The sequence below is a fragment of the Pseudopipra pipra genome, chromosome Z, assembly GCF_036250125.1.
Source record: "Pseudopipra pipra isolate bDixPip1 chromosome Z, bDixPip1.hap1, whole genome shotgun sequence".
Classification (NCBI taxonomy): Eukaryota; Metazoa; Chordata; class Aves; order Passeriformes; family Pipridae; genus Pseudopipra; species Pseudopipra pipra.
The window spans coordinates 43,763,921-43,777,891 of NC_087581.1; the positions used below are offsets into that span (position 1 = coordinate 43,763,921).

The 13,971-nt window shown below is 44.0% G+C and overlaps 1 protein-coding gene across 5 annotated transcripts in view; it reads left to right on the top strand.

Moving 5' to 3' along the window:
* Positions 1 to 22: 22 nt before the first annotated feature.
* Positions 23 to 13,971, top strand: part of PGAP4 (post-GPI attachment to proteins GalNAc transferase 4) — a 24,853-nt gene continuing 10,904 nt past the window's right edge. The window contains exons 1-4 of one of the 5 annotated variants that reach the window (XM_064640850.1): positions 180 to 370; positions 1,409 to 1,562; positions 5,895 to 5,996; positions 8,647 to 8,704. The gene's annotated coding sequence lies outside the window, so the exon portion shown is untranslated. Of the gene's footprint in view, positions 136 to 179; positions 371 to 1,408; positions 1,563 to 5,894; positions 5,997 to 8,646; positions 8,705 to 10,154; positions 10,263 to 10,700; positions 10,787 to 13,971 lie in introns of those variants that run through there. The other 4 variants (XM_064640851.1, XM_064640849.1, XM_064640853.1 and 1 more) reach the window with 4 other exon arrangements.

The following is a 13,971-nucleotide window of genomic DNA, read 5'->3' on the forward strand; positions in this document are numbered from 1 at the left end:
GGCGCCCGACGCCCATGCCCGTACCCGCACCTAAGATGGCGGGAGCGGGTGGTGCCGCCCCGCTCGTGTGAAGGGCCACCTCCCATCCCCGCCCCTCGCGTGGGTGTGCCCCGCTGACACCCCGTGTTCCCCGAGGTGCGTTAAAAGTGTATTATGTGAATTTCTGAATGTTGGCGAAGCATTCTGTCAGCAGTACCGTAGCCAGCGGGACTAGGAAAGCGATTCTCCCCTCTGTAGTGGTCACCGGCCAGGCCGCAGTTCAAGTGCTAAGTCCAGTTCTGGTCTCCTCAATTCAGGAAGGACACTGAGGTGCTGGAGCGTGTCTAGCGAAGGGAAAGAGAGCTGGAGAAGGGTCTGGAGCACAAGTCTGGTGAGGAGCAGCTGAGGGAGCTGCGGGGGCTCAGTCTGGAGAAAAGGAGACTCAGGGGAGACCTTACTCCCTACAACGTCTTGAAGGGAGAGTGTAGCCAGGTGGGGCTTGGTCTCTTTTCCCAGGTAACAAGTGACCGACCGTATAAGAGGAAACGGCCTCTAGTTGTGCCAGGGGAGGGTTAAGTTGGACATTAGTAGGAATTTCTTCACAGAAAGGGTGATTAGACATTGGAATGGGCTGCCCAGGGAGGTGGTGGAGTAACTGTCCCTGGAGGTGTTTAAGGAAACACTGAACATGGCACTCAGTTCCATGGTCTCGCTGATGTGGTGTTGGGTCAAAGGGGTCAATCTCAGGGGTCTTTCCCAACTTAATGATTCTGTGAAGCTGTGAAAATCTATCTGTGTGAAATACATAAACGTACATGCACCACGCAGGCCCAGCTCCAGCTAAGATTGAGCTAGTAGATAATGTAAGTCTAAAGTGAAATTTTAATGGTTTAGGTTTAGTATCTTCATCTCTGCACATCTTTGTAGAAAACCAGGAAAACACCTGCAAACAGCATCAGGCTGACAGGGCTCTGGCTTTATTTGCATTGCTCAGAGAAGCTGAGGATGCCCCATCCCTGGAAGTGTCCAAGGCCAGGTTGGACACAGCTTGGAGCAACCTGGGCTAGTGGGAGCTGTCCGTGGCAGGGGTTTGGAACTAGAAAAGCTTTAAGGTCTCTTGCAGCCCAAACCACTCTGTGATTTGATGATTTATTTATTAGTTGAAAGTAGGTTTGTACCTTCAAAGCAGCACAAGTTTTTTGTTTAAGTGCAGGGTTTGCTTTCGTTCAGCTCCATAGCAGCTGTGTCCACTGAAAATGCCAAAATAAAAGTACAGTCCCCCTACTGCAAATCACAATATAATGGGCTGCCATGCCCAAGAGCCATAGACTAGCCCAGTACTACACTACAAGACTTCAGGCTGAGTAAACATTTGAGTTCACGAAGGAAAAATACAGCTTTCCTTGTGAATTTGTTTTCCCCCGTGCAGCTGTCAAGGCGAGCCTGGTGAGCCAGTGAGCTGCTGCAGCTTTGTGAGCAAGTGTGAGAGCAGCTGGGACAGGGAAGTTGACCAGCTTGGTTGAAATCTGTATTTGCAGAGAACTTGTGTCATTAAAAAAAACTGACATAACAGCACTGGAAAGGTGAGTACCTCGGGGATTTCTTAAGAGATTGAATTCAGTCCTCCCCTAGTTAAAAAATAAAAACCACAACAAACAACAAAACATTTGCTAATGCATTTCCCACCAACAGCATTTCCTTGCAGCTGGAGAGCCCTTGACTGAGTAAGAAGTAGTTGGTAAGTGATAGATTCTCAGTTCAGCCAGTTCTTCACCACAGTGTTAGAAACCAAAAGAGCTTTTATGTTGCATCAAATGTACTCCAAATTAAGTCTTAGAGTCAGCATAGCCTTCAGTTCTTGTGTTTTCCCTTCCCTTGCTTTATACTTGTTTTTTCTCCTCTCTATGTATTTTTCTCTGAGATGTGGATCCCGTGAAAATTTAGTCCTCTCAGCAAAGCTGTAACTGAAATGGGGATGACCACAACCTTTTATTTAATTTCATGCTTGTGTCTTTTATCTCTGTGCACCTTGGCATTTCCTCCACAGGGAAAGAAAACCCATTTCCTGCAAAGCACTCTTACTCTTGTACATTCTGTCCCATATCTGTCTTAACCACCCACCATGCTTTAGATAAGCATTCAAACTAATCTTTGAGTTGCCCTTCTATACACTGCATATTACATACCTTAGTGTTTGAGACTGCCCTAAAATGGGACTTAAAAGGGAAAGTTTTAGCAGCAGCTGGATCATAGCGCTATAAAAGAAATGGCTGTGCTTCAGAGTGCCCATGTAGTTTCCCACACAGCCTGCAAACTCGAGACTGAGACCCTTGTTCCCCTCCAGTACAAGGAATGTGCTGTTTCCCTTAGTGCTGTTTGTAGATTAACAGTCACTTCCTTGTGAATTGTTATGCAGAGACAACTCAGCAGATGAGGGAAAAAATATAAGCAAAGCAAAATATGAATGCTAAGGAGAGAAGGAGAGGGATTAATGATACTTGTATTAATACTTGAGATACTTCTGTGGAGCAACTAGGAGAGCAAAGCAATCTAATGTCAGTGAAGAGGAACTGCAGCAATTTGCAATTACTTGGAGTATCCTAGGAATATGACAGGTAGCGTTGCTTTTTTTCCTGAAACTGGCAGGTTCAACCAGAGTCCTTCACTTGCAATTGCTATAAGAGAGAGTTAAGCAGTCATTCAAAATTACAGCTAGTTATGAATTCAAATGATGGATGCAGAGTATTTCCTGGAATGAAAGTGTGCTTGTTTTTAGCATAATCAGAGGAAAACACCAAAGACCCAGAGATGAACTGAGTAAATAAAATTGTGTATGGAACAGCCTACAAATGAGACAATTTTGAGCTTGTAGTGTTAGTGTACTCAGGCTGTGACCACAGAAGTACACTCACATTGATTCTCCTTGTGTAAACAAAACTTGCACAGCCTTTTGACCAGGGTTGTACTAGGCATCACTCCTTACCTATTCCAAATCTCTGTTCCAAATCAAAAGGACATTCAAAAACTCAAATATTGTCTCTTCCTCACGTTATCAGACTAGCAGAATATGCTAAAGTTTGTTATGAAAGCCCAACACTGGCATGAGACGCACCCTCTTCAGTAAAGCGGGATGTTGAGACAGTGCTGTGAACTGTTTGCATATTACCCAGATGTGCCTGCAGGTATGCAGTTAAATTTAGAAGTCTGGCAGACCCAGGATGGTACCTGAAGTGATCTTTCATCCAGCAGAACTGTGCTGCTTCCAAGAGGAAAGGCCACGTGGGAGATAGTGTGGATAGCTGATCTCACTGAAGTCTGCTAGTGAACCCGAGATCGTGGCTAGCAGAAGGCTGTACCCTGTGGGTAGAGAGAAATCCTCTCTTTTGCCAGAAAGTTTATGTGCCTGAAGTCTGCTGAGGAACTACCAGAACACAAATTCCTCCTAAAGATGGGACCAGAAGAGCTTTGGCCCATCGGCTCCAGATGCTGTCAGTGGCAGATTAAAAAGGAGATTGCAGGTTGCACACACAAGGAAAGAGGTCGGACAAATGGACCCAAGGACCTGTGGAATGAAAGGCGGGGGTGCTGTGCTAGGTACATATTTATTAGGGACAACAGTGGAACTGTACTTAATAACATCAGGGTACTTTATTTAATCATATCCATCCAATGCAATGGGTACATCAGGTCACGCAGAAATGTGTCACTCTACAACATCCTTGATTTAGCCAACAATTGCTGTTTATATCATTTCAGGATGTTACAATTTTCTTGAGAGACAGGCTGACTAAAGAAAATGAGCACACATAAAACTGTAGCCAATGCACTTTGAGTTCTTGCTTTACTGTAGAAAGAAATTGCACTCCTTTTTTTTTTAATTAAAATTAGTTAATTATTGCTTACCAGTTCATCCTACTGTACCATACTAGGATGCTTATGACACACATCTAGGAAGAGAGATGCAGATCATATTTTGCCCAGGTGCAGGAAAGAAATTCCATTGTCCCCTGACCAGAACTGGTTTGGACAGACATGTTTAAATTGCCTATATATTCTGCACAGAAATTCTCACTTACTTTTTTGTCATGTTATTTCACTAGTTGTCTTCCTCCTGTAGAGAAATACTTAATGCTTTAAGCTAAATGGAGAATATAGGTATGAATTGAAAAGATGACTAAGTGGGTTTATTTTATGGAAAAAATGAAGTCTGTAAAACAAACCTTACCTACTGCCCCTTCCCATTTGTTAATGGGATGGCACTCCCATACTTTTTCCAAATACAAGCTTTGCTCATGATCTAACTATACAGTTAAAGCAGTACCTTAAGTAAGGTCAGTAAGTCATAAATACGATCTCCTGTAAAAAGCCAAAGGCTGTTTGCTGCACCACACACAATGGAAGTGCTGAAGAACCAGACAGCCTGGAGGCACAAAGCAGTCCTGGAAGCAGCTCAATTAAAACACAAGAAGGAGAGGAGAGAAAGAGGGGAAGGGAGGTGCTCTCTCTTGACACCCAGAACATCCTGGCAGGCAATCCAAAAAAAAGAAGGAATTAAATATAGTCACTGAGAAACCCAGACTGAGAAGTCTCAACAGTATTACGAGCGACTGCCTTGCTGCCTCACTGCCCAGTTGCCATAATGATTGTGAGAGATAAAAAATCCAGGAAATGGAGCCCAGGCTCTACTGTTTTCTTTCTTTTTGTGTTTGTTTGTTTGTTTGTTTGTTTGTTTGTTTTTGGGTTTTTTTGGTTTTTTTTTTCTGAGCACCATAACATCCTAATTTACTGTCTGTGCACAGAGGATTTCTGTGTGGAACTGGTCCTAGAAACAGTGCTATGAGGAGTTTCCTGAAAATGAGCCCATGTCTGCTATCCGTAGTTATTTAATTGCAGTAGACCCACTTAAATTTTATAGAGATACTCTTCAGAAATTTCTTGGTACACTGGTAAGCTCTTTACTGTTGCATTATGAGACCAGAGAAAGAAAATGAGCTTTGTCTAAAAATATTAATTACTCATCAGCAGTGAAAATTACAGAATTTGCAAAATAAATTCTAGAGAAATCACTTGCATCTTTATACTAGCCAGCGTAGCTCTTGTAATTATAGCAGGTTATCCTTCTAGATCATGGACTAGTCACACACTTTTATGTCTTTCTTCAGGTAAGGCCAGTGCCCCTAGTTGGCCTCCCAGGACTTGTCTAAACATAGACATTCCAAAAAAATGTAACCTGGAGGAATTAAAACTATGAACTAAGAGTGAACTATTTTAGTCTCTGTTCTACCATTATGTGGAATGAGAAAAGGTTAATAAAACACTAGCTAAACTGAATTAAAACCTCTTAAATTTCAAATAGCGCTGCCCCTTAGGGATTTGAAGTAGTTTTAAAATAATCATAATTTGATACAATTTTCCTGAGAGTCTTTGTGTAGTTATAACCTTGTATGAGTGATACTCAGACTTTCCAGCTAGACAGGCCATTTCTCTCATGCAGTTATCAGACCTTTAGTTCCAGAAGTGCTCACCTAAAATTTGCAGTGAAAGAGAGCAGAGAAATTACTAACTCTCTGTGCCTCTCACACAGGCAGAGAATTTGTTTGTGAAATGTGCCCAGTGACCATACAAAATAATTTTACTACATTCTGAAAGGGAAAACTAAAAGCATTCCTGCAGTCTCTGGGGTCAATTCCTTCTGACTCTCAGCTTGGAAATTTTCTGGTTTGCCTCTTCACCCCATTTTCTTTTTTTGCAGCAGTATCTTTTTTTTAGCAAAAAGTCTGTTCCAGACCAGTCTTCTATGTTGCAGAACAGAGCAAGTAACTGAGAGCCAATGTATTTTAAGAGATATTTTGAAGAGCCACTGGACTCTGAGTCTAAATGACAATGTTTGTCCCTCTCTTTGAAATACTCCGCAGTCTGCAAGAGTGAGGATGTTGGAGCAAGATGGGAAGGAAGTTGGATCCCCAGAGCATATGCAACTACACTGACCAAGATACATCCACTTCTCTGTCATCACAGTTAAGTCTTTCTGAAATTCCATCATCATTTAACACATCACCATGTTGGCTCACACTAGTATATTTTTAGCCCTACCTAATGATTTGATCAGAGAAGCAAAGGAAGCATAGAAAAGCTTTGTGTGTGTGCCCAGTACACTCTAAAGTGAACTAGACTACAGTAAGTGTTTCTGTCATCTTCAGATGTGTGCAGTGTGGGTAGAAAAGGTTACAGGAATAGTAATAATTTATCTGCAAGATGAATTAGTTATTAGAATACTCCTGAAAAGTCTTGGATGCAGTTGTATATAGGAGACTCTATAGAGGGAAGGCCTGGGAAACACATGAACAGTGCTTAGTCCTGAAGAAATAACCAAATGCACAGACGAGGATGAAAAGGAGATCATAGTATTTTAGCCTTTTTAGAGAACATTAACTTACCCTAGACAGCTAAGCCAGCATGAGTCCATCCCCACTGGAGCTGTGTTTCCTTTAACTACTGTTGTCTAAAGTTAAATACAATAGCCTTGACATATAAGGTCATAATGTCTCCAGTGAACAGCAAAGGACTTTGAACACTTTTTGTCCCCAGTGACCAATACTGAGTCTGAAAGAAAAAAAGATAAAGCCACTTTATGTAATTTATCATCAGTATTGTATTTCTATTCAAAACACACATTAGAAATGTATGCTGCTTCTTAAAGAAACAGAATATAAGCAGGAAATATTTATTGATTTACTGGGAGGGGAGAGGTTTCCTCCTATAAAACCTTAGTAAGGAAAGAAAAGTATTTTAAAATTTAGCTTTTGAAATGAACAGCAGATACCTACAAGAACAACATATCTATTGTGCAGCTGACAGTACAGGAATAACCAAGTAATTTTTATCATCTGGTATGTGTACATAAAGGAATAGTACTGTCACTAGAGAACTTCTCAGAGTGTTTGTGGAGGAGGCACAGCCTTTACAGGTTATGTGCATACTGGTACAACAAGTTATGCTAAACACGTTATTCCTTCCTCCTGCTAGAATGCAGTCACTTTGGATTTTTACCTAAGGAGATCAGGCTTGCAAAACGTTTTGGTTTTTTCTACTTCTTTCTTTCCTTCTTTCTGTCTTTTGACAGATTCCTTCCTGCCCCTAATAAATGTTGAACACTCTTCTCAAATTTCATTGCAACTGGCTGAAGGAAGCAGGTCTCAAACGAGTTTGCTGCCATGTCCTTTATGCAGCCTCTTGCAGAGCAGAGAGATGAACGTCTCCATCCTTCTGGGTGCGAGCCTTCAGCTCACTCCGAACAGGAAGCTTTTGTTTGATTTGCTGGCTGGATAATCAGAACATGCAGCTCAAAGTCAGCTGGAGTGTGCACACCCTCATGCCCTGGCCTCGGAGTGAAAACATGAAGCAGTAGAACTACTGTGTGGGAGGAAAGCTAAGGAATCAGGAGCGGGCAAGGAACATGAGACAGGAGTAAGGATATTTTGACAGTGATGCACAGGGCACAAATATCTCAATTCCATAAGAAACGAGGCTTCTCAGTTCAGCAGCCCCCAAGACCGTGAATTTCTGCTGTGCCTGCACATTGTGGAAGTATCTAAATATCACCTGCCTAGCTGGTCTTGCCTCTCACACTCCTGTTTATGAAAAGCAAGAGCTGTACTTGATCTCAGGCAAAGCACAACAAAATATTATCCCCATTCCCTTGCAGAAATGCTCAGTGCCATCAAGGCTGTCAGAGTGGATAGCAAAGGGGAAAGGTGCTTTGGCAACAGAAAATACTCAAATCTGAACAGCTGGGCTGAACCTTCACTACTTGGATAAATCCTCACCACATGATTTTTTTCTGGTTATAGTTTTTAAGTCCTATCCTATTATTGTACAGGCTGAATAATTTCATAAGTTACTATTTTTCTGAGCATTTCAGGTTGCAGTTGGGTTACTGCACAAGCAATCTTGTCCCCACATGTTAATCTCTGCTTTCCCTCCCTGCTATGCTGACATAGTCATATGGTGTGGGGAGCTGATGAGATAAAGTGACTTGGCCAAGAAATAATCCACAATAAGATTGTTTTTTCAGCCAGATCTGTCTCCCTTATGCTCATGCACAGCAGGAGACAGCACCATGATAAGAATGGAGTAGTCAGGAATGACAGGCTTCCACTGTTGTTCTGTGCCACAGCCCTCAGATCACTTGAGGCTCTTCCCACTCAGTCTTTTGGGTCCAACAGAAGCTGTTTTAAAGAACTAATGTTTAAGGATGAAAGTCAAGTGTTTCCTGAAGAGTGTGCAAGTGATTAAAGTGAGAGCAGGGAAGCCTGTACAGAAATCACACAAAAAAATACACAAAATTTCAGTTACTTAACTGTTTATTCCCAAAGAAGAGGCACTCTGGCCCATTCTTTTTCATTTATTATCCCAAATTGTTCTGCTGGCTGAAACACCATCTGAAATGTAGTACTGGGTGCAATGGGACATGTTTCTGCTGATGTTGCTCAATAGTCACTTTCCCATTTGCTCACTGACACAGAAGTGGAAAAAAATATTTTTTTTCCTCACAAATTCTGCAACTCTAATCCTGGGAAGAACATAGTAATGGACCTCTTAGGAATGTATGGTCTCTGTCCCACCCCTAGTACTTTCATACACCCTTCTTTCTCTGTTCTGTTTCAGGATTTGTTGTTTTTCCAATGCATCAACTTTTGAAGGCATGAGAGTATTTAAGTGGAAGGTAAAATATGAATCATTGTCATTAAAAACAGAAAAAGAGGCAGAGGTAGCAAAGAAGGATTTTGGAAAGCAAATCACCTGAGAAACTGATTTCTTCTACTGTCTTGCCTCATTATTTTCAGAGAACAACATCCATCTAAGTAAACTGGGGGACCTTTTCCTAGGAAGTCACTATAGGAACCCAACTGTGATGCTCGATTGCGTTGTTTATTATGAGCATTACTGTTCCTCTGCTTTTCCCCCTCTTCTTCCACATTGTTTCTGCAAGAAGTCTTAGCTGTGAGATGGCTTTTGCCAGTACTAAAAATAAGGATCACAGTCATGGACATCTGAGTTCCTTTGTTCATCATGCTTATTAGAAGGGATGATAGAAATTGCTATGCTAAAATTAAAAACATACCTCATGCTGGAAACTTCTGATTACAGAACTGGGCACTAGCAAAATTCTAGCTGTGCTAGAATTGTGTTTTACTGAAACAACCTAAGGGATCTTTTTTCTTGGTGGTTGGTTTTTGTTTTTTTTTTTTCTTTTCCCCACAGATTTTTCTTAGACCTACAAGAGGTCAGAGCCCAAATACCTAGACTTGCGTTTTCTGGAGCTGCAGGCACAAAACTACGGAGTTTTTATAATGAAAGACAAAAAACTTTATGTGAGGCATATTTCAGGTGACTGTAGTTAATTAGGTATTACGGTCACAGGGCTCAAAAGTGTGTGTAGAACAGGGAAGTGGAACATGGAGAGGAGGAGGACAGGGTGGGGAGGGGAATAAACACGTCAGTGGCAGTTTTGGATCATTTTGGTAAAATGTTTGAATCCTGAACAGCCTGACACAAATTTTGGTGTAGCTAACGAGCCTCCTCGCTTGACCTATGAGGAAGTTACAGACTGAGACAGTGAAAGTTTCGTGTTTCCACCTGTGACGCTTGACACGCACATAAAGAACCAGCCGGTGACTCGTAACATTGACTTTCCACTCGAGCTTGTGGGGTCCCGGTGATCTTCCCCGCCCCAGAGTGAGGCAGGAGGTCCAGAGCATCTACCAGGTCCCGGCTGGGGAGGGCGATGCGGGTGCCGGCGGGGACACTCGGCAGAGGGGACAGAGGTTGACACCTGGCAGAGATTACTCCTCGTTGGGGACGGGCTGCGGGAACTGCGCTGTCCATGCGGGAGTCCCGCCGATGGCGATGGAGCATTCGGGGACCGCCGAGCAGGAATGAGCAGCTCCGGCTGCGCTGCCGTCTCCACACCGGGCATCCTCCCGGGGCTCGGGCAACTCGCCTTTTGCTCCTGAACCTGCATTCACTGGGCCAGTCCCGTCCCCGGTTTTCGGTAACCCCCTGCGGCCATCTCCCCTTCCCCTCCTTTAAGCGTCTCTGTGCCGGCGGAGTCACATGTTTGGTCTTTGATGCCTTTAATCCCACCCTCACCGCGCGAGAGGGAGGAGAGAAATTCGCGGAAAAGCAGTGAGACACAAGCCCAGTGCCAAGATAGCGGCGAGAGTGGAGCTGCGAGCTGGAGGGAGGCGGGAGCGGCGATAAGGGGCTGCCCTGCGGATCGGGTAAATCTCCCCGGCAGGATCGGGCTGTCCTGGGGGTTTGGCTTTCAGGGGTAAAGGGGCGGCCGCACCGAGGCTGGGGGGAGCAGGGAAAGGGGGGGGGGCACGAAGTTTCCGGCTTATGAGCAGTGGGGAAGGGCGTGATCTGCGGGAACCGGCGGGGCTGGGCTGCAGTGGCTGCGGCACCGGAGCCAGCAGGGCAGGGAAAAGTGTCCAGTGATCGAGATCTGTTTGTGATTGCTCCGGGGATGTGACTGTACATGGTGATGAGCAGGAGGGCTGGTGGTCAGAGCCTGGCTGGGCCTAAATAAACGGCCCTTCCGTTAGGGAAGGTTGGTAGAACTCTTAAGGAAAGAGGAATAAACCCAGCCGGCTCCTGCCCCCTGCTTGGTGCCACTCAAACCCTCAGCCGAGGTAGAAGCGTGGCCAGAATTTCCCTGGTCAAAAGCCTGGGCAAGGGGGCTGAAGACGGGCACACTGAAGTGCCATGTGCGTGTCCTGCCTGGCAAAGAGGGCAGAGAGTGGAGGTGGGATCAGCTTTTCTTATCTACCGCCCTCTCCTCTTTGACCATCACCACTGAGGTAACTGCTATTAATCCCAGTGCTTTAAGGGTCACCTTGTGCTACCTGGCAGCTCTCCTCATGGGAATGAGGAGCACCTAAGAAACCTGATGGTGGAAGTCACTGATATTTAAAATCAAAGGCTGTTTAGGAAATTTGCAGGTGCTGATGGTGCAGCAAAACATGAAACTATACCCGTGTACACTGCAGATTCATAGGCTGGCTTGCTCTCATACAGTCACTGAGAAAATCATTTCATAGAGGTACATCAGGTTCAGCAAGCAATTGCAAGCACAAAAGCCAGGATAAACACCCTCCTGTACATGGGAAATCTGCTGCTTGCTTGTCTGTCCAACAAGGGCAACACTAATTATACTACACATTATTTATCAGCTACTGCATTTATCACATCTTCCTCCCTTGGGACTCAAGCAGATCACCAGTATCCCAGAGAACCAGGGTATCCCATTTACCAAGCCTTATGCAGGATAAATAGTTTGTTTCATACATTGCAGGGGGAGGGGAGGAAGACTGTGTATTCATCAGGCATAGGTGGTGAATACAGAGGAAAAGTCAGTAGATTAACATTTAGCGGAGAGTGTCTCTTAAAAGAGGAATGTTTTTTGTCAATATGACTAAACATTTTTTCTTTCAGACAAAGGTTAGAGTCAATATTCTGGTTGTTGCCTGGTACAGTTTTGCATTTTGATTGTTACATGGACCTGTCCCAAGTGGAAACTTACAGCCTTATTATCAAAGGCCTTTGCTCACAAAGCATTTCCTTATTACTGTGCTTTATTCTTTACAGTCATAAATGAACAACAGTAAAGGTGCCACATCTTTTGTGTTAGCAGCCATCACCACATCTATTTCGTCTTCCCCTTTCCCCCGTTTATACACCCACAGCTCTACTGTTGTAGGTGAATTTTTAAGGGAAGTCATCATTGTGGGGATAATAAAAGGGTTTTATTAATGATTAAATGATAGTCAAATGGTAATTAATCAATTATTTAATGATAATGAAATGATAAATGATTAAGCAGTAATTGAATGATAATTTAATCACAGTTTAACAATGATTTAACAATAATAAAAAGCTCTAATTAAATGGTAATTGAACAATGATGTAGTTGATGATTTCAACAATTATTTAAATAATGATTATACTTTGCTGCGTATTCCACTTCTAAAGCTATAGCCGGACATATAAATGTCACTAACATACAATACAGTTTTGGGCTTAATGCAAAATGTTCTTACCCCATTATAGAAATCAGATGCCAGGTAAGGGGGTCTCTGGTCCTCAGGAAGTAACCTTGAGCTATGTCCCTGCTCACAGGGAGATCACCACCATGCTATACAGGAGAGCTCCCTGGGCTCACAGGGGCTACAGGTATCTACAGCCTGCAGTGACTGACTTGTAGTCACCCCAGTTTGGTGTTCATGCAGGAGTGCAGCTGTAAGCAGTTTTAGTTTTGTCTAGTCCCCACTCAGGCTGGTACTGTTTGCTCTTGATAAGACATGAATTCCTGAGAGAACAGGGCCTAGCACAGTCACAGAGCAGGTAACTTTGGAAGGGCCCACAGTGGGTCATCCAGTCCAAACTCACTGTTGCAGGCTCATCCCAGAGAACATTGCACAGGATTGTGTCCAGACAGTTCTGAAATATCTCCAGTGAGGCCGACTCTCCAGTCTCTCCGGGAAACCTGTTCCAGTGCACTGTCACTTACAAGAAGTTCTTCCTTAGATTTTGATGGATCTTCTGGGCATCAGTTTCTACCTGTTGCCTCTTGTCCCCTTGCTGGGCACCCCGGAGCAGAGCCTGGTCCATCCTCTGACCCCTCCCTGCAGACACTGACAGACATTGATGAGGTCCCCTCTCAGCCATCTCTTCTCAACACTGAGCAGGCCCAGCTCCTGCTCAGCCTTTCCTCATAAGAGAAATGCTCCAGTCTCTTAATCATCTTCTGGAGCACAGGTAGTTTTTTCACTAGTCTTTCCAGTCAACGGGAAGGGGGTTTGAAAACGCCAACCTGTTGAATTTGGCAAATCATTAAATGGTTACAGGACTGGTGCCACAGCCAGGGGTTCAGCTTAGACTGTAGGACTCGCTTTGAGAAACCCAGTCTGCTGAGGTCTGCTGGGGTCCCCAGCAGGGAGGGGAAGAGCATCTTTGGCAACAGGCTTGCCAAGTCGGTGAGGGCTTTAATTTAAAGTTGCTGGGGGAGGAGAACCTGAACCCATCCCAATCCTATCAGTTTAAAGCCAAGCTTGCAAGAGATGCCCAGAATGGGATCGCAGGTAAGCAGGAAAGCCCCTGAGTGGCAGCACAAAGGAATTCCAGGCCCTCCAGCCAGTCCTTGGCCTTCATCAGAGCCCAAGTCAACTGCCTCTGCGCAAAGATATGGGCAACGGACAAGGGGAGTTAGAGACTTACGCTCACCTGCAGGGCTGTGATCTTACTGGCAAAGTGGTGGGATGGCTCGTGACACTGCAGTGTTGGAATGGAAGGACACAGGCTCTTCAGGAAGGGGAGGTGGGAAAATGAGGAGTGGGGGGTCATGCCCTGTGTCACTGACCAGCTGTGCCTGGGGATGGATGAGGAGCTGACCAAAGGTGATGAATTAGGAATAAGGGAGAGCAGGGATGGGTGAATTTATTAGGTTCTGTTCCAGGCCACCCTACCAGGAAGACTGAGTGGACAAGGCCCTCTGTAGACTATAGAATGCCAATTTTTCATGACAGGAAAACCAGGCTGATATGCTACATGAGAAAAACAGATTCCCTCCTATCTTTTATATTCTTCAGCTGAGGATCCACTAAGGCAGCAATTGCCTCTTGTGTTTGTGTGCAGTTTGCCCTGCAGCATGCAGGGGCCCTAGTTTTATTCTAGCAAAAGGCTATGACAGAAGGAGTTAAATGCAAATTATCTATATCATCTCTGATGAGTCAATGCACATTTAGCTCTGAGATTCTAAGAGCAGACAGCAAAAGGTAGAAAGCTGATACCATTATTAGCAGCAATATTGTTTAAGATAATTTTTGTTGTTTTGTTTTTGTTTTTTTAATAGAGTCTTACATTTTATACTACAGCAAACATTTAAAATTTTGTAGACCTTCATGAAAAAACAGCAGTTTTTAGACATCTTTT